Source organism: Mesocricetus auratus, unplaced genomic scaffold (assembly GCF_017639785.1).
Source record: "Mesocricetus auratus isolate SY011 unplaced genomic scaffold, BCM_Maur_2.0 Super-Scaffold_100003, whole genome shotgun sequence".
Classification (NCBI taxonomy): Eukaryota; Metazoa; Chordata; class Mammalia; order Rodentia; family Cricetidae; genus Mesocricetus; species Mesocricetus auratus.
Window position 1 is genome coordinate 12506190 of NW_024429188.1, and position 21256 is coordinate 12527445.

A 21256-nucleotide genomic window follows, 5' to 3' on the forward strand; every position below is an offset into this window, starting at 1 on the left:
GAGGAGAGAGTGGCACACCAAATTTCATCTCTCTCCACTTCCTGACTGGGAGCCTTGCTGCTATGACTTCCCCCACCACGATGGACTATATCTCTTCAAACTGTAAACCAAAATAAACTCGTCCTCCCTTAAGCTGCTTTTGCCAGGCGTTTTGTTACAGTAGTGAGCCAGGGAAGCCTAATACAATAGGATTCCTCTTTCTTTTATGTGGTGCTGGCTTAATGCTTGTGCGCCTGCAGTGTGCTCACTGCCTTCACTGCTGAACTCTTTGCCACCGGTAGATCCAGGGAGGGGGACGTCAGTGCTCAGTTGTGAGTCCACTTTTGACTGTGCCAGTCTCCAGTGCTTACTTCTGATCCAATCGTCACACAGATGGCCCTGATTCAATTAAGAGGGCCCCCAAAGAAACTCAAAGGTTAGGAATCGGAAGGAAATTGGTGCGGGTATGTATGTGACAGGGATGGGAGGTGAATAAGAGAACGGGTGTGGTAGGGATAATTAGAATCCGTTATACTCAGGCATGCAATTGTCAAGTTACAAAAAAAGGTGTGGTGACACATGTTTATAATCTAAGCATTCAGGAGGCGAAGAATGGAGGATCGGGAGTTGAAGGTTATCTTCAGCTGCGGCGTGAGTTCAAGACAGCCTGGTCTACATAAACCTCAGTCTCAAGGGAGGGGGGAAGCAATATGAGGGCAGTGAGAGACAGACTGCAAGTTAGAGTATGTAACTTTTTTTAAAGTGGGCTATGGGGAATTCAATTCATTCAGTCGGTGGTAGAGTGCTTGCCTGGTGTACATGTGTGTGCAGCCTCTTTGAGTGAATTACCTGGTGTACATGTGTGTGCAGCCTCTTTGAGTGAACTGCCTGGTGTACATGTGTGTGCAGCCTCTTTGAGTGAACTGCCTGGTGTACATGTGTGTGCAGCCTCTTTGAGTGAACTACCTGGTGTACATGTGTGTGCAGCCTCTTTGAGTGAACTACCTGGTGTACATGTGTGTGCAGCCTCTTTGAGTGAATTACCTGGTGTACATGTGTGTGCAGCCTCTTTGAGTGAATTGCCTGGTGTACATGTGTGTGCAGCCTCTTTGAGTGAATTGCCTGGTGTACATGTGTGTGCAGCCTCTTTGAGTGAATTGCCTGGTGTACATGTGTGTGCAGCCTCTTTGAGTGAACTACCTGGTGTACATGTGTGTGCAGCCTCTTTGAGTGAATTACCTGGTGTACATGTGTGTGCAGCCTCTTTGAGTGAATTATCTGGTGTACATGTGTGTGCAGCCTCTTTGAGTGAACTGCCTGGTGTACATGTGTGTGCAGCCTCTTTGAGTGAACTGCCTGGTGTACATGTGTGTGCAGCCTCTTTGAGTGAATTGCCTGGTGTACATGTGTGTGCAGCCTCTTTGAGTGAACTGCCTGGTGTACATGTGTGTGCAGCCTCTTTGAGTGAACTGCCTGGTGTACATGTGTGTGCAGCCTCTTTGAGTGAACTGCCTGGTGTACATGTGTGTGCAGCCTCTTTGAGTGAACTACCTGGTGTACATGTGTGTGCAGCCTCTTTGAGTGAATTACCTGGTGTACATGTGTGTGCAGCCTCTTTGAGTGAATTGCCTGGTGTACATGTGTGTGCAGCCTCTTTGAGTGAATTGCCTGGTGTACATGTGTGTGCAGCCTCTTTGAGTGAATTACCTGGTGTACATGTGTGTGCAGCCTCTTTGAGTGAACTACCTGGTGTACATGTGTGTGCAGCCTCTTTGAGTGAACTACCTGGTGTACATGTGTGTGCAGCCTCTTTGAGTGAATTGCCTGGTGTACATGTGTGTGCAGCCTCTTTGAGTGAATTGCCTGGTGTACATGTGTGTGCAGCCTCTTTGAGTGAACTACCTGGTGTACATGTGTGTGCAGCCTCTTTGAGTGAATTACCTGGTGTACATGTGTGTGCAGCCTCTTTGAGTGAATTGCCTGGTGTACATGTGTGTGCAGCCTCTTTGAGTGAACTGCCTGGTGTACATGTGTGTGCAGCCTCTTTGAGTGAATTATCTGGTGTACATGTGTGTGCAGCCTCTTTGAGTGAACTGCCTGGTGTACATGTGTGTGCAGCCTCTTTGAGTGAATTACCTGGTGTACATGTGTGTGCAGCCTCTTTGAGTGAACTGCCTGGTGTACATGTGTGTGCAGCCTCTTTGAGTGAACTACCTGGTGTACATGTGTGTGCAGCCTCTTTGAGTGAATTGCCTGGTGTACATGTGTGTGCAGCCTCTTTGAGTGAATTACCTGGTGTACATGTGTGTGCAGCCTCTTTGAGTGAACTACCTGGTGTACATGTGTGTGCAGCCTCTTTGAGTGAATTACCTGGTGTACATGTGTGTGCAGCCTCTTTGAGTGAATTGCCTGGTGTACATGTGTGTGCAGCCTCTTTGAGTGAATTACCTGGTGTACATGTGTGTGCAGCCTCTTTGAGTGAACTGCCTGGTGTACATGTGTGTGCAGCCTCTTTGAGTGAATTACCTGGTGTACATGTGTGTGCAGCCTCTTTGAGTGAACTACCTGGTGTACATGTGTGTGCAGCCTCTTTGAGTGAATTGCCTGGTGTACATGTGTGTGCAGCCTCTTTGAGTGAACTACCTGGTGTACATGTGTGTGCAGCCTCTTTGAGTGAATTGCCTGGTGTACATGTGTGTGCAGCCTCTTTGAGTGAACTGCCTGGTGTACATGTGTGTGCAGCCTCTTTGAGTGAATTGCCTGGTGTACATGTGTGTGCAGCCTCTTTGAGTGAATTGCCTGGTGTACATGTGTGTGCAGCCTCTTTGAGTGAATTACCTGGTGTACATGTGTGTGCAGCCTCTTTGAGTGAACTGCCTGGTGTACATGTGTGTGCAGCCTCTTTGAGTGAACTGCCTGGTGTACATGTGTGTGCAGCCTCTTTGAGTGAATTGCCTGGTGTACATGTGTGTGCAGCCTCTTTGAGTGAATTGCCTGGTGTACATGTGTGTGCAGCCTCTTTGAGTGAATTACCTGGTGTACATGTGTGTGCAGCCTCTTTGAGTGAATTGCCTGGTGTACATGTGTGTGCAGCCTCTTTGAGTGAATTGCCTGGTGTACATGTGTGTGCAGCCTCTTTGAGTGAACTGCCTGGTGTACATGTGTGTGCAGCCTCTTTGAGTGAACTGCCTGGTGTACATGTGTGTGCAGCCTCTTTGAGTGAACTACCTGGTGTACATGTGTGTGCAGCCTCTTTGAGTGAATTGCCTGGTGTACATGTGTGTGCAGCCTCTTTGAGTGAATTACCTGGTGTACATGTGTGTGCAGCCTCTTTGAGTGAACTACCTGGTGTACATGTGTGTGCAGCCTCTTTGAGTGAATTGCCTGCAAAGTCTGGGATATGTGGCCTACCCAGCCTCACTCCCTCAGAACAGTGACACGGTATCAACTGGGAGGTTGTTCCAGATAATTTTATCCAGATTGCACATGTGACCAACATGTTTCAGGTGTGGAGAACCCACCGGTTACATCTTTTATCACAAGGTGAGGAAAACGATGAGCAGGAGAAAGAGAAGGGGATGAGGAGATGGTTCAGTCAATAAAGTTTCTTTTGTGCAAACATAACTGTGTCAGTTCAGATCCCCTGACACTCCTAGGAAAGGTGAGTGTAGTGTAGTGCATGGCAGGTGTCCGTAACCATAGGGCAAGCTTGCCCTAGAATACGATGGACAGGAATTCAGGAAGACACCTGGCACCAACATTTGACTTTATACACACATGCACAAATGTGCATACCATGGAAAAGAAAGGAGAGGTAAAAATGAGGGAGGGAGGAAGAGAGGGAGGGGAAAAAAGGCAGTCCACCCGAGGAACCTTATAGCAATGATGCTCACACTTTGTGGTTGTGTTACAATATGAGTTCAGCCTCAGCAAGGAAGGCAGCGGGGCCCTAGAGTCTATACTTGTAAGGAATGCCAGGTTTGCTGACACTGTTGGTCCTCAGCCCACATCTTGAACAGGGCAGCTATCAAATGCCGTGGGAGGATGTAGGCTATCCGAGATGACACTGGGAATGAGATTCAGATGTAGATGGCCTTGTGCACATACTTGCTGCATGCTATTTGTTTTTCTTTCAGGACAGCTGCATAAGGAAGATATATGTTACATAATCAAGGAAACAGCTTAATTAGGAGCCAAAATAGAATTCAAACTAAGATCTGCCCTGATGCTAAAAGTATGTTACCTCAATTGTTTCAAGCGGGAAAAGACGCAAAAGTGAAGTCTGTTGGTCAGAGGGTAGTGGGGAGGCTGAAGGATAAATTCGGTCAATTTCTGCAGTCTTTTCAATTTCTCCATCTTCTTCATCCTTCTCATGTGTCCTCCAGGGTTCTTACTGTTTGAAACTGCCATCTGCTTGGCCATTTGCTTCATTCTCCTCTTAAAGAAATAGGCCTTTTTAAAAAGAAGTTTAGGCTTTATTGTTTGCACAGTTAAGAAATAGATTACATTTGTCTAGGATTTAACCACACTGCTGAGGTTTTTTTCTTTTTTAATATTTTACATTTATTTGTGACTGAGAAGAGAGAATATTTTATTTTTACTATTTTATACTTACTTATTGTGTTTGTGCATGAGTACGTGTGTGTGTGCGCGCACGCGCGCGCTAACGCATGTGCGCACGTGGGTGGGCACAAGATCACAGGATAACTTTTGGGAGTCTGTTCTCTTTCCCTCATGTGTACTCCAGTCATTGAATTTAGGTCATCAGGACTGGTAGCAATAGCAGTTACCCCCTGGGCTTTCTCACCAGTCTATATATTCAAGAATTTTATTGATATTTGCCTTCCTAGAAAGTACCAGAATATCTCTGCATCCAAAGCGTTTGTAACATGGGGTTTAGTAAGAACTGTGACATAAGTGCTAGATGAACAGGGTTGTTATTGGTACATTTAAGAAGTTGGAAAATAGATGCCTCAAGTCCAGTAGGTAGAACTCAAGTTGTGTTAGGAAATACTTTAAAACAGCTGATATCATCGTAGTTCTGGGGTATTTTGTTGGTTTGTTTGTTTTTGAGTTGGTATTGTGTAGCTCAGGCTAGCCTCCAACTTACTATGCACATGAAGATGACCTAGAACTTCTAATCCTCCTAAGTGCTTGGACTGTAGGTATGTATCACCATGCCTGGTTACTGTGGTGCTGGGGGTCAAAACCAGAACTCTGTGCTTACTAGACAGATATCCTATCTGCCGAGGCCTATTTCCAGCCTCATGGCTCCTGATTTCTGTCCATCAACAATCAATTTGATTTATCTAAATGGGCCCAGAAATGTTTATTGAAGTAATTTTTATCATTTTATTAGTTTTTCTGAACTTAACAGTTACCGACAAACTGTTCTGAATGCCAATTAATGTATTATCGGTTAATAGACAGCATTCCCAAGATCCACATTAATACTTAAAAGTAGTTATAGTTCTATAGAGTAGCAACATTCATTCATACGTTGAGACTTACTGGCTGACTCATTGCCTCTGACTTTACTGTGCTCCAGTCACATAGACCTCCATGCTTTTCCTCCAGGAAAGCCATGTACGCTTCTGCCTTGGGGACAGTCTTGACTGTCCTATTAGCATGAATGTCCTTGCTCCAGACATCTACATGTCACACTCCCTTACTATCTTCTGATTTTTTTTCCATATGTCATGATATTCTCTCTCTTCATCCCCATAGCAGTCTTTTGGTTAGAGTTCACATTATCCTTCAACAACCTCAGAGTCGCTAATTCTGTCAGTGTTTTCTGAATCTTTGTTGACTGCAGATGGAGGTTTGAACTTTTTATTATAAATTGAGGTAGGGTTGTGGCTTCAGCTCTGTGATAGGGCACTCGCCTAGCAAGCTTGAGGACCTGAGCTCAATCACTGGCACCAAAGCTAAAAAAATGATGATGTCAGCAACTTTGGGCTTAAACTTCATTCTCAAGCTGTGGTTTAAGAGTGAGGAGCTATTTCAGCACTTTAGGCTTCATCACTGCCCTCCACAGCCATTCTGGGTCATTGGTCAACCTGCCAAATCATTAGCTTCAAAACTTGCCAATCATAGCATCCTTCCCATATAGGCCAATGATAGGCATGCTTTATTCCATGCCACAGAGTCAAGGATGACAGGAACCTGCACGACAGACAGGCTCTGCAATCTTCCACAAAAACTCTCTAGAGCTGAGCTCCTATATTACTTCTGGGTTTGATGCAATGGGATTTTCTTTAAATCGTTCTCTACTTTGTTTCCAGTAGGAGCTGACCACATAGCAGCATGGAAACAGCGGGGAATGCTATTTACTGTATGAATCAGGACAAAGAAAATACAGAGGTGCATCTTCCATGAGATGTCAGAATGCACAGTCCCCAGCTTACTGCAGCTTAGCTTATAATTTCTCAGTTTTCTCATGCTGGGAAAGTAAAATGAATTCACTTGATGCTGTACTTTAAAGTTTGATCTTTTCCTGGGCTAGCAATATATATAGTATGATTCTCTCCTTGGAGAACTTGGAAGACTTTGAGGAGAACTGTGGGGTGGGATGTGGCCCTCCATAGGCCCATGTTCTTTTTTTAAAGTGTGTGTGTGTGTGTGTGTGTGTGTGTGTGTGTGTGTGTGTGTATTCACATGTAAGGGTGCAAGTGCCCACATGCCATGGTGCATGTGGTGGTCAAAGGACAACTGCTAGTGTTGGCCTATGCCTTGCCCCTTGAGACAGAACTCATATTTGATGCTCTTATATGCTAGGCTAGGTGACAGTTAAGCTTTCATTAAGTCCCCTGTCTCCACTTCTCATCTCCCAGTGCTAGGATTAGAGACACAGGCTACTATGTCTGCTTTATATGGCTTCTGGAGATCTGAACTTGCGCCTTCATACTTGTGAGATAAGTGCGTTATTCACTGAGGCATCTCCCCAGCCTTGATACTTCCTTTTGTTTATTTTAAATTTTAGATGTATTCATTTTACTTGGTGTGTGTGTGATTTCACATATATGTATGTGTGTATATATATCACATTTGTGCCTGGTGCCTGAGGAAGCCAGAAGATGGTATCAGCTTCTCCTAGAACGAAGTTGCAGATGGTTGTGAGCTACCATTTGGGTGCTGGGAATCCAAGCCGGAATCAAGAGCAGCAAGTGTTCTTAACTGCTGACCTAACTCTCCAACCCTACGGATGTTTCCTTTTGTTAACTGATGTCTACAGAGGATAGAGCTTGGAGAAGAATCTAGGGAGCTATGGCTCAGTGGGATGGCAGAGATTTCTGAGGAGGAGAGGAGGAGCAATGGGGACTGCTTCGGGGAAAGAAATAGCTGGAAAGGGGTTGAGCATTTGTGCTTGATCAGCTTCTTCAGGAGACGCACCTTTACTTCAGCCCATGTCTGCCCCTAGCTCAGCACTCCTAACTGAGTTGTGCCAAGCTTCTGTGGCAGGGGGTTACTAGGTTGAAACTTGTCCCCAGGTGGGTGAGGAAAGAACAAGGATACACGAAGAACTGGTGACATTGGGCTCCTGCTCCTTTCACTCATCCAAAATCAAAAGGCCACGAGTTATACTGTACAATTCCAGTTATATGAAATATCCAGAACAGGTGTGTTAGTGGTTGTTAGTGGGTAAGAAGGGAGGAAAACAGAGTAAGAGGTATACAGATCGTTTAGAATGATGGAAAATTCTGGAATCAGTTGCAGAATATTATTTTAACTAGGCAAAGATGTGTTACATTTGTTTATGCTGCAGAATATTACTTTAACTGTGTAAAGGTATGTTACTTTTGTTTATACTGTATTTGTTTAACAATATAAGGATGTGTGTTTAATTATGTAAACAACATACATTGCATCTCTTTCACCTTACCTGCCTAAGGCACCTAGTTAGTCTAATATAGCTGAACAGTCAATAGCTGGGCAGAGCGAAAGAAAAAGCAGGGCTGGCAAGGAGACAGAATAAATAGGAGGAAAAATCTAGGCTCCAAAAGAAAGAAGAAGGAAGAAGAACAAGAAAGGAGGAGACGAAGCGAGACACATCCAGGGCAAGAAGCCAGGCAGACACCAGACAGACAGGAGAAGCAGGGAAAGTAAGATATGCAGAAGTAAGAAAGGTAATAAGCCCTGAGGCAAAACACAGAATGAAGACAAAACGGTTAAGTTATAATAAGAGCTAATCATAAAAGAGCTAACCTAAGGCTGGGGATTCAAAACTAATAAGTCTCTGTGTTATGATTTGGGAGCTGGCTGGTGTCCCCGAAGAAAAAGCCTGGTACAGATGGTGTTGACTATTGTGTTGCTATTGTAAATATTCTATGGAGTTATTTTATTTATTTATTTTGTGTGTGGAGTGGGACAGGCATGCATTTTCCATGGTGCATATGTTAAGGTCTTTGATTTTGTTTGTGTCGGGATCTCTTCTTTGTTGTATGGCTGCATACGCTAGGCTAGCTGGCCAGAGACCTTCCAGGGCTGGTGTTGTCTTTACCTCCTATCTCTTTATATAGGAGCACTGGGGTTACAGACATGTCACTGCACATAGCTGTCATATGGGTTCAGGAGATTTGAACTAAGTTCCACATGCTTGTATGGCAAGTACTTCTCCCACTGAACCATCTCTCCAGCCAGTGAATATTGTGGTATGTAGATTGTATTTTTTTTAATGTAAGACTGATATTTTTTCTCTGCACCAAATTCATGCAACATGCACCATGAAAACCCATTATCCAGCAATCTGGAACATTTCCCCCACATGTCACTCTCTAAGGAAGACGAGGGTTCTGTTCTCCTCAGAGTTCACATGGCAACTGAGGGTCAGTTGTGTTGAGCACAATTCTTTCATGAGCAAATGTGTGTTGTGCATATCCTTACACTTCCCTGGCTTCCACAGTCTTCTGCTGCGCAGACAGGATGGAAGCTGATACTGTGATATAAGCAAAAACGAAAGTTTAATGCAGATAAGCAAAAAAGAATGTTTAATGCAGATAGAGGTTAGTGACATCCAAAATAAAATGAATTGTTAAGAATAATGCAAGTCAGTTCATCTTTATAGGCCTCATATTGGGGATTTTTTTTGCAGCATCAATCTTCACCCTTCCAGAAGGTTGCAAAAAATCACAGGTAGGAGAATGCTCCACTGTGTTTTCCTATTGATTTGTACTTTCCCCACTTAGATTTACAACTTTCCATGGGGTTATTTAATAAGTCTTCATGGAGATATGCTTTGGTGCAGGGCAAATTACACCAGTCTGCAGGCTTTATTTACAGCACAGGCTTCACTGTTTCAAAGGGGACTTTGGAGGGAATTTCAGGTTGCTAGCCTCTATTAGTTATCCATCAGTATCCAGAAAAAAAAATGGAGTGAGATAATTTGTGAGCTGTATAAAAATACAGCTTTCTCAGGGGACAAAGTCTATTTAAATGTGGTTGGACATTACATAAAATTTGAAGCCAGACATGGGGAAGCACACCTGTAACCCCCCAGGCAGGAATATCAGTATTCCAGGGGCATCCTTGCCTATATAGTGAGTTTGAGGCCAGCCTGAGACATATGAGACCCTCATTGTGAAATAAAATAGGGACAGTAAAGATGGCATAGCAGTTAAGCACACTGGCCACTCTTCCAGAAGACCCTTAGTTCAATTCCTAGCACCTACCTGACAGCTCACAGCTGTATGTTACTCCAGTTCCAGGGGATCTGATACCCTCACACAGACATACATGCAGGCAAAAAACCCCAATGCACATAAAAAATAAATAGTTAAAAATTACTTAAAATAAATAAAATACCTTGTGAAATAAATAATATGAACACTGTTAGAGGAAATGCCTAGTAAAGTTCTTTTTTATTTTTATTTTATGTTACCATTTTAGCATCCCACTGAAACTCTATAGAAAATCTTGATGCAGTAGATGAACTACAAAACTTCCCTAGTCTTTGTGACTTTGAAGTCTAATAAAGGAAGAACATCTATTTTCCTGAAATCTGTCTGGCTCTGTGAATTGCTGTGGCCAAGAAAATATGACAGAAGGGACTCACTTCCATCACCTCCTTTGGAACCGTGCTGAGATACAAGCAAGTCCAGAGTAATCTGCCAAGTGACAAAAACCATCTGCGTGGCTATTTGCACCACCTCAGTCAATAATCAGCTAACTGGCCAACATATCAAGGAAACCATTTTAGTTCAGCCTGCCTTCAAGCCTAGATCCATGCATGAGCTAACCACAATCCACCAAGGCTAGCCCAGTTTAGCGGAACTCTTCGTGTGATTGTATACAAGTCAATAATAAATTCATAATGTTTTAAGCTACTGGGATTTGGAGAGATTACTTAAACATCAGTAGCTAAGTTCACATTGTGACTTTATGCTGCTCATATGTTATACCTCGTCTATGGTATGGCTCAGACTTCATTGCCTTGGCCAAAGTGGCTGAAATGTGGGCATATTCAGAATCTACCAGATACCCTACAACATATGCTAGTTCTTGCTATTGCTCAGATAATATGGTAGAAAATGGATACAGGCAGAATCACAGGTAGTTAACAGAAGGTCTTGTGGGGAGGGGCATTAAGATGTTTTTTTTATTAATTTCCAGAAAACTATATACTAGCTTTTCTCATCACTGTGACAGAATGTCTGGCGTAAAGATGTTAAAGGGAGCAGAGATTTATATTAGCTCCCGATTTCACAGGGTTTGGTCTATCCTAGCACGGAGTGTATAGCAGAGTAGAGCGTATCACAGCACAGTGGTGGGAGCCAGTAGCAGAGGCTGTTCATCTCACTGTAGACAGGTAGTAGAGAGAAGAAACCAAGAGGGTGACACAATGTAGAGACCTGCTTCCTCCAGGTAGGCCCTGCTCTCTCTCTAACCACAGGCTAAACACTGAACACAAGAGTCTTTTGGTGACCTTTCCTATTAGACCGTAACAGCCAGGAAAGAGAGCAGAAAACATACTTGCACCATTAGATGGGCTGTTACTATTCTGTAATATTTGTTTCTACTCACTGTTTGATAATAGAAAGAAAAACTTTTGTATTGAGCTAACATTGTTTCATCCTTAGTTCAACCCCCCCAATCAATATTAGCCTGAGTCTGTGGTATTGTGAGCTCAGATTATGAACATAGAACATGTTAGTCATCATACTTTTGATATGCATGTAGATATGTGGTTCTACAGAAATGCATCTGGAAGCATACATGCATGTGTAATATGTACACAAAATATGATTTAATTATCCTGCCAGCTGTTCTAAGATAACCTATGATCTGGATACATCTTAATACCCTGTATTCTGTTCTCCTTCTTTTCCACTAATTCATATGTACCGGGTATACTTTTACAGAGTCCTTTGGATTCAAATGTCAGTCTGTTTCTGAGTCACACACTCAGAAACTAGGATGGTTAGACTTTTAAGAGTTTCTTAATCAAAGGCCTGGCTTTAGGCATTCCTGGTTGTTACGCTTAAGGCTGATTTTTCTTGTGGGACCTATTTATAAGACAGCGAGCTAAAAGAAAAGTAAGTACATGAAGCTTGACATTTATTTGAAACATTTCCCAAGTGTCTTCACCTTTTCCATCTTACTCTCAGTGTTTTATGAACAATTCAGTGTGCCTAGTTTGGAATTCATATCGAAATTAGAAATAACAAAAACTGGGACAATAGAAACTTTCCAGTGATAAAAGGCAGATTAGGAACAATGGTCTGCTACATGCTCACTATCTGGTTTCCAGGAAAACTATTTATGACTTTATGAAAAGGAGTTTTCAGTGGTTATCCAAGGAATACTGCCAATATTGTGCTGAGTAAGGCAAACACCGTATTAAATCATTTGAGTGGTTTCAGATTTTGTTATTCAGTGAGGCAAACCAGTTCTTTTCCTCGTTGGATTCCTGGGAGGAAATGTCAGATTTTAGAACCTGTAATTTAGGGGCTGGCAAGGTGTGTCTGCAGATAAGAGCACTTGCTGCTTTTGCAGAGGACCCAGGTTTAGTTCCCAGCACCTACATGGTGGCTCACAACCATCTGTAATTCCAGTTCCAGGGGCTCTGAATCCCTCTTCTGTCACCTGTAGGCTGGCAGAACACTCATATACATAAAATAAAATAATAATCTCAAAAATAGCCATCAACAACTATCATCAACAACAACAGCATGCCGCCTGTATTTTACTGCTGCAAGTTACTGTATGAAAACATACCATGGTATGTTTAGGTAAAAAAACAAAACAAATTTCCCCCTTATAAATGAGCAAAGTACTTTTGTAGCTTGAGCAATGAGTAGCTAAGTTTTCTTAAATTTTATACACTCCTTGTCAAAAGTGAATTAGCATGCAAGAAGCCTGTTCTCATAATAAATGTTAACAAATTGCAGGACCCTCTGCCCTTCACATTGAGCACAGAAGGGCCAACCATAGCAGGATGTCAACATCACCCCTTTGATTTCAGCTTGGAACCATATCTGAGAGCTGCCCTCTGCTCTTTCACTTAGGTTAGGTTATGTCCCAGATCCTCTTAGTTTTAAGTTCATCTACCTGTCTCTGAGGGTTTGCAGACTACTCCAGCGTGTATTTTGTACAGAAAAGAGAGAGAAATTAAGCTATTGAAAAACTACACATTGCCCTTAAAACTTCCTAGCTAAACCTGAGACAAAATCATAGCAAGCCCAAGCACTAGCACAAACTGGACTCCTTGGGAAGTAATTTCTTTTCTAAAAGAAATAATCTCAAAGTTGGATAGGGAGAGATGGGAAGGTGGAGAGGGTGGTAATGGAAGGAGGTGGGAAGGTATTGAATATGTTCATAAATTTGAAAATGGAATAAAATAGTTTAAAAACCAAAGCCTGGCATGATGGGACAGACATTTAATCCCAACACTAGGGAAGCAGGGGCAAGTGGATAGGCCATCCTAGCCTACATAAGGAATTCCAGGCCAGACTGGGTTACATGGTAAGACCTTCCTTAGCTCAAAAAGCCCTAACAACAACAACCAAACAAAAAGTACCAAATAAATACAGCAGTATTAATGAAGCAGAATCTTCTTAGCTTCCACAAGTCACTCTGAAATGAAAATCTAGTAGTAGTTTCTTAGCTCTTGATTTTGAGGAATGAAGACTCTAAATCCTTAAACAGCTGATATATTTATTGTGTGCACTTGGGGAGGATTTTTTAATTAAAAAGTGTACATTTATTTGTTGTGTGTGAAAAGAGAGAGGTCAAGTCAATGAAAGGAGAGAGGTCCTAGCAGAGGCATCTCGCAGGCCCTCTTGAGGGGAATTTTATAAAGAGGTTTCAGATGTTGCCGTTCTTTTCAGCGTTGATCAAAGAACTCACAATCTACAGCTTTCTGCAGTGTTCTGGCTTTTCTGGGAACAGTACTCTTGTCTTTTGGTTAGCCCAGCCCATTTGCTCTTTTCGGGCTGCCTGCCTCCGCTTTCGGTTATGACCCGCCAGTAGGCGGCGGTAGAGAGGAAAGGCGGGACGGGAGGAGGGGACTCATCCTGATTGGCTTGTTCGTCTCTAGTTGCAGACACAACTTTGAACAGTGTCTCCTTAGAGTTTAGAACAAGGGCACAAAACAGAAGCGACACCTAAGTAGTCCTCCCCCCACTGTGAGCCTCCCTCCTCACTGGTCCCGCAGCAAGCCCTCACACCTTATTCCACAGGCTTCACACGATGAACCATTTTTAAAGCCGAATTGCTTTCAGCACACGTTTACATTCTGCCCTTCATGTACATTAACTACCCGTTGTCTTTACTGATTTTGACAACTGACTGGGGGAACGCCTCTTCTTAAATACTAGCTCCACAAGGATTGTGCCAGAATCGGCAGGAGGACAGCACCTCTAGAAATTCTATTTCTGTTTAAGCTTTCTAAAATGAACTGCAAAACTTTTCATGTTTTTATTTCCAAACTTCTGAACAGTTGGCATGGGATCGTTCAGAACCTAACAGTTTGAACCAGATCGATTTTGAAATCCAGACCCTCCGCCCCTTTTGAAGATTAATGATTTTTTTCAGTTCCCTCAAAGATTATGGGATTTCTCATATCCTTTACTTCCCAAATTCTGGGAGTACAGGTTTGGGGTTTGTGTCATCACCCTCAGTCTCTTGTTATGTCTTTTTCTTTCCTCCAAGACATTTAGTCTGTGGTTTACAAGTAATGCTGCATTTTTTGTTTTCTAACATTTATTTTTATGCTTTAATTATTCCCTTCATCCTGAGACTTAGATGTTTCTCTAAAAATGCAAAGATAATTATTATATTTTTAACAAACCACTCTCCCTTTCTTTTAGAATCATAGACAACTAGCATTGCAATTCAAAAAAATTAAAAGCAAGCTAGAAGGCAGACATATCAAACCACAAATAAAACAGTAAAAAAAAAATCATCCATTATCCCATGGATATAGCTGGTCATGAGAATCTGGTACTTTGCCTTAGAGTCTCCTATTTAAAAAGCAATTTGAAATTATTTTTTCAGTTTCTGTAAAAGAATATATTACGTTGACCAGCTTAACTTTTGCTGTTTTTTATTTTAGGTATTTTTATTTATTTTACTTTATATGCATGCATGCTGATCGTCCTCTATGGAACTAGAGTAAACTCATGGTTGTGAGCCCCCATGTAGGTGATGAGAATAAGACTCGGGTCTTCTGCAAGAGCAATAAGTACTCTTAACCACTGAGCCACCTCTCCGTTCCCCTCTTTTCTTTGTTTTGTAAGATAGAATCTCAAGTATCCCACAATGACCTTGAACTCACTATATATTGGAAAATGACCTTTAACTTCTGATCCTCTTGATTTTCCCTCCCAGGAGAATTATGAGCCTGTATCATCATGTCTGGTTTCCCACTAAGTATCTGATTTAAAAAGAATTATTACTGTGTGTATGTGGGGACTGGGAGGTGTGCAGACCATAATACATATGTAAAGATCAGAGGTCAGACAACTTTGCAATGGTGGTTGATCTCTCTTTCCAACATGTGTGATTTCCAGGAATCAAACTGATGTTGTCAGGTTTTCGTTTCTGCAAGTGTCTTTGCCCACTGAACTATCTAACTAGCTTGTCCATTTAGCATTAGTTAAGTGTATAGTACGTGTGTACAGTTAACTATACAGTTAAGTATATAGTTAAGTGTGTTCAGCAAATCACTAGAACTTTTTTCTTTAGCACATCTGAAAGTTTGCTCATAGAAACAAAACCTTTTTATTTTCTACTCTTCCTATCATTGGGCAACCACTTACTGCCTTTCATCTCTATCAATCTGGCTATTCTAGAGACCTCATGTAAGTGGAATTATACGGTGTTTGTCTTTTTGTGTCTTGATTATTTCTCTTAGCACAATGTCCTTAAGAGTCATATATGCTGTAGCATGTGTCGGAATTTCCTTCCTTTTTAAGGGCTGAGTAATATTCTATGCATGGCCATTTTGTTTTCCATTCACCTGCCAGTTGATATTTAGGTTGCTTCTGCTTCTTGAATATTATTATTATAAGGCAAACTGCAATAAACATTGGTATGCAAATATCTTTTGAGATGCTTTTGTCTAGGTATCCAGTAGTAGGCCAGCTGTTTTTTGATTTCCACCAAGTCATTTACTAGTTCGTTTACTGTATACAAGTGGATTGGAGGGAAAAAATGCTTTCTACAAAGAAGGAATGTTGAAACCCATTACCCATAAGATAGTGAGTTAAAGAGAATTTCCCCAGCATTAGTTTATATTGTGCATCTTATTGCTGTTGACAAATGATTTGGCCCTTTCTGAGATGATTCTGCACAGTTGATGTCTAGTTTAGGAGAGGCACCTTTCACCCAGTGGCTCACACTGCTGTCCCAACATGGTTTCTTGCTTTTATGTTATAAAGATGATGGAGTTGACTTGTTCTAGGACTACTTTTGAATACCTTTTTTTTCTAAGTTGAGCAATACTAAACGGAACATAAAAGCCATAAGGTGAGCTCCTTTATGGCTGTGCAATGGCAAACTTGGAGATTTAAAACAGCACTGATTGCTTCTCGTCACTCTGTTCACTCTGTCGGTTGCACACGGAATTCTACCACATATAGTGTTGGCCCTAGATGCTCCTGTGGCTGCATCCTACCTGTGAGCTCATGTGGACCTGTGACTTCCAAGATGACTTCATCAAAGACTGGCATTAGGCCTGGAGAGTCCAGACCTGGTGAGGCTTCTCTCTAGCATGAACCAACAGCCTTTCCACTGGGTGACGAGGTCTCAAGAGAAGAAGTAGAAATTTCCAAGCCCCTTCTTGTACTGTTTCATGCCAAAGCAAGCCATAGGGCCACCATAGATTCAAGAGATGGGGAAGTAAATTGGTAGTGATAGTGGATTTCATTCAAAAAACAAAGCAACAGATACTGAAATTTTACACATGTTCATTGTGTGCCACAGTAATGGGATAAATAATACAGTGTTGATTATGTCAGCCATTGTCTTCTGTGAAGAGCCCGGTGTTTTAGGCCCCATGAGCCATGCAGTCCCTGCCCCAGCTAGTCAACCTCTGCCATTGTGTGAGAGCAGATGTGAATGGTAGGTAAACACATGGATACAATAATGAAGCTTCCCTGGAGAGCTGGAGCTCAGGTGGTACAGTCCTTACACAACATGCTCCAAGCTCTGGGTTCCACCCCCAGGACTGAATAAACTGAGATGGTGCTTCACTCTTGTTACCCAAATACCTGGGAAGGGGAGGAGGAAGATCAAAAGTTCAAGATTACCCTCTGTGACATAGCATTTCCCAAAACATCCTGAGCTATGTGAGATGCTGTCTCAAAAAAAAAATAAACAAAACTTTATTTACAACAGCAGGTGTCAGGCAAGGTTTGTCTTGTGTATTTTGCTGACGTTTGCTCTACAAAAATAGTGCTTTTGCTGCATTCTAAGTGGACTGAAAATTCATTATGTAGGATAGAGATTTCAGATTATAATAACACTGCCATAAGACGTCCAAAACCAAGGATAAGACTATAATGAACATATAATGACCTTGCATTTGTTATTTTTTGTGTAACCATCATGCCTTACTAACAGTATGAGGCAGCCAGCATTCTATCTGCCTTTTTGTTTGGCTATCATTGCCTTTTAGAGTCTGTGAAATCGCTTAATGGTCTGGGAGAAAGAATAGTTAATAATATGAAATCCTATTTGGAAAGCAAAGGCAGACAGTGGGATGGTTGCTATTTGCAAAATGCATTTAGTAGCTTTATGTTCCCCTGACTCCAAATATTTGCTTTCTTGAGTTCTGAATAATGAATCAAAGGAAAAGACACAGTTTCAAGCCCTTCTTGACCACTTTTTTGTAGTTATTGATTTTTTGACCTCTCTACTTTTTAAAATTCTTAATATCTCGTATTTCATCCCTGAAACCTTAGCACTGTATGAGATCATTTTTTCCCTTGCAAATGAGACACCAGAATAGAAATTCTCTTTCATCTTGCTGCTTCATTCTTCTTAGGTGTTAAATGACAGACACTAACAGTGTGTCAGAACTAATGTGAAAATGCTGCCTTTGGTTGTAATGTCACTGTATTTTCAGCCTGCCCCCTGGGCCAGACTGTCACCTCCAGCCTACAGAGGGAAGGGCTTCAGGTCTCTGACTCCTGTCTCCCAGGAGCACAGCTTTACAAAATGCTTGTTTCGTATGTGTGAAGGGATTTGGTTCGCTTCCCATGTGGATCCTGGTCCACAAAGCTCATGCTAGATTAACATAGCACTAGGAGTTCAGGACCTCGAGCAAGCAATTGTGAACTGAAGACGGGAAATTTCTGCTTCATTTAATAGCAATGATTGTGTAGGCTCCTCCTCCTGTTGTCTCATGGATTTCTTTCAACTGCTGGGCCTGATGTGAAAGTTTCTCCAGTAACTGGCTCGAAACAAAAGAAAAGGGAAATAGAATTCATTTCTGACAACTTTTGAAAGTGGCCTTTGCCCTCTCCTTAGATCCTTTGAAATAGACAAATCTTTAGTATCTTCATTTTGTGAAAATGGAACATAACACTTGAAGGTTGGCTCTGCCTCTTCAACTGCCTGGGACCAGCCTTCCAGAGCACACCACAGAGGTTGGTTCCCTGGAAGGCACCATTTTCTTTTTTATGCTTCCTTGCAGAAGCATCCACAACTGCTTTCAGGCTTTTATATTTCGACAGTTTTATAGTATTACGTTACCATGTGCTGGGTTATTTTAAGTGTTTTCCTTCTTTCCATGTATTTGTGTATGCTGTGTGTATATGTGTGTTAGCATATGTACTGGCATATGTGCATGGGAGGGTATTCATATATGTGTGTGGGAGTGAGTGTACAAAATGTTCCTTGATCACTTGTATACTTTATTGTTTTGAGGCAGGGTCCCTTAAGCAAGCCCAGTATGCCAGTACAGCTAAGAGTCTATGGTAATTTGAATGATAACAGCACCCATAACCTCATATATTTGAATGCCTGGACCCTAGTTGGTAGAACTGTTTGGGAAGGATTAGGACATGTGTCCTTGTTGGAAGAGGTGTGTCATTAGGCATGGGCTATGAGGTTTCAAGAGCCCATAACTAGGCCCAGCCTTTCCCTACTTCTTCTGCCTCCAAGTTACGGATCAGGATATAAGATCTCAGTTACTGCTCTGGTACCACGCCTGCCTGCTGCCATGCTTTCTGCCACGATGGTCATGGACTCACCCTCGGAAACTGTAAAAGAACCCAAAATGAAATTCTTTCTTTTATAAGTTGCCTTGGTCATGCTGTCTCATCACAGCAATAGAAAAGTAACTAAGACATCTTCCTAAACCAGCTTGCTCTGGCTCTCTGCCTTCCCAGACAAGCAAATACTATAGCCACCCATCATTTGCTTCCATTTACCTGGGTTCTGGAAAAGCAAAGTGTAGTCATTTTGCTTGTGCAGCCATTACTTCAGTTGCTGAATCATCTCCCCAGGTCCTTGGTTTAGTTTTTAAGCTTTCTTCCAGAAGTATCTCCTTGGATTCTTATTCTAGTCTAGTTTTTATCTCCCTGTAGATTTTTTAAAAATTTCTTTTGGTTTGGCTGTTCATTGAGATATCATCTCCTTGTAGATTTTTAAGAAGTTATTTTAGTTTTGGTTGTTCATTGAGACGGAGTCTCATGTATGCCAGGCTGGATCAAACCTGGCTATATAGCCAAAGATGAACTTCATTTCTCATCCTCTGGCTCTACCTGTCGAGTGCTAGTATTACAGCTGGGCACAACCACAGCTGACTTGGGTATTTTTCTTTTTCTTTCTTTTTTTGGGGTGGCAGGGTATCATATAATCCATGATAGAATTAAATTCACTGTATTAGAGCATGACCTTGAACTCAGGATCCACATGCCTCCTCCATTTCCTGAGAGCTGGGATTCCAGATGTGGTACAGAAGACTGAACTTAAGGCTTTGTGTGTATTGGACAAGCTCCTCCACCATCTCTTAAAACTTTGTGTTTTACCGAAAGCCAAAGCATGACATTAATTATGCTGACTGATACTGGCAAGCCAAGCTAGAGAAGGCAGCCATGGATGGACTGTGAGATTGAACACCACCTTTCCTATGACTTCTAAAGCACACAGAGTGATTCCAAAGTGCCAATAATGAGTTTGTTGGAGACTTAAAATGGCAGTTATTTCATTTCGATTTGCTAGATTACTGTGGAAATTGCTTGCTTTGAAAGATCCAGGTCTCGGCAGTTAGAAAGTGAACAGTGTAAAACATGCCATTCACTTTTCAACCTACTTGCCTTCATCAAATCATGTATATCCTAACCTTGATCACTTCACAGTAAACAGTTTTGAAAACACGTACTTCCAGGAGGCTTTCTGGATTGCTTTTTTTTAATGGCATGAATATCATTGTAAATGATAGTTTCAAGAAGGACACTTCCCCATCTTGGATGGTTTTCTGTTTCCCAGCTTTTCTGCATTAGACAGTGGGATAACTTTAACATCTTTCATGCGATGTACTACAAAATTGACTTTGCTCACAGGCCATGCACCAAGAATGATATATTCAAATTGCATTTTCAGTGTTGAAGACTGTGTTGTGTATTTCACTTATATTAAGCAAGGTGCCTCTGAGCATATTTTTTGTTACCTTGGGATATGACATGATTTAAGACAGTGGTCCACAGATATGTAGTAATTAGTGATAGTTGCATTGCTTTGCTGGAGGATTGCTAGCATCATGGCTTGGCTCCAAGTCAACTTGGGGACATGCTTTGAAACCCCATTTGTTGCTCCTGATGGACTTTATGATGGCTAGGTTGACAAATAATCCATGCCAAATCCTTGTGACTGCAGCACCATTTTTCATAGGTGCCTGCTCTGTAGCCAATTTATCAAGATGTAGTCTGCTCCAAGTTATATTATTAAGTGATTTAACTCCAGCAGTGTTATATGACTCTGTAATATGCACGAGAGAACCCAGGCCCTCTGGGTAACCAGACACTACACGCAGAGGTTTGCAAGCAAGGTAAGCTAGCTATTCTGCAGCCCAGGAATGGAAGGTAGCCTGACTACTGCTGTTCCATCTCTCGGCCACACAGTAACCAAGCCTCAATCCTGTGCCCAGAGACTGGGTGACTTCTGTCACATAGTATAAGTTATTTATGTCCTGCTCCCCTACCTTTATTAGGTCACATTAACAAGCCCACTTCCCCAAAAAAGTCTTAAATAAAAGTGCAACTCTGATCTTTTTCCCCAAGATAGTCTGAAACTTTACTTCAGCCACTCCAACCCAGGGGCCACACGACCATATTGTTAGTGTCAATAACTATTTGCCTGAGAGACATGACTCAATGCCCCTTTCCTATCTCCCCTTCTCTCCTCTCATAAACCTGATAACAGACATTGATGAGGAAAAGTGATCCTTCCTACATGGATTCTAAACACACAATGTAAAACAAAAATGTATGTATTCAAGTATCTCTGGAAGAAAGAAAGAAGAGAGAAGGCATCAAACCAATTTAAGAGAGGTCATGTTTCATAACAGAAAAAAATGACATGATTTTCTCAAATGAAAAATAAAAAGATTCAGAGGTTTTTCTCTTTTAAAATTTTACTTAAACCTATATAAGTAATATAAAAACATTTAATTTGAAGCCTTCTAACCCATGGATATAGATCAATTGGTAGAGTGCATTCCTAGCATGTAGGAAGCCCTGGGTTCTCTCCCTAGCACCTCATACAGGTGTGGTAGCTTATACCCGTAAAACTGGGATTTGAGAGATGAAGGCAGGAACATCAGCAGTTCAAA

The 21256-nt window shown here is 41.9% G+C and overlaps 1 long non-coding RNA gene across 1 annotated transcript; it reads left to right on the forward strand.

Annotated features, from left to right (window-relative positions):
• Window positions 1-3284: 3284 nt before the first annotated feature.
• On the forward strand, window positions 3285-10301 carry LOC121139953. The gene is made up of 2 exons (XR_005876733.1): window positions 3285-9111; window positions 9865-10301. It is a non-coding gene; the product is annotated as an uncharacterized LOC121139953 (long non-coding RNA).
• The last annotated feature ends 10955 nt before the right edge of the window (window positions 10302-21256 follow it).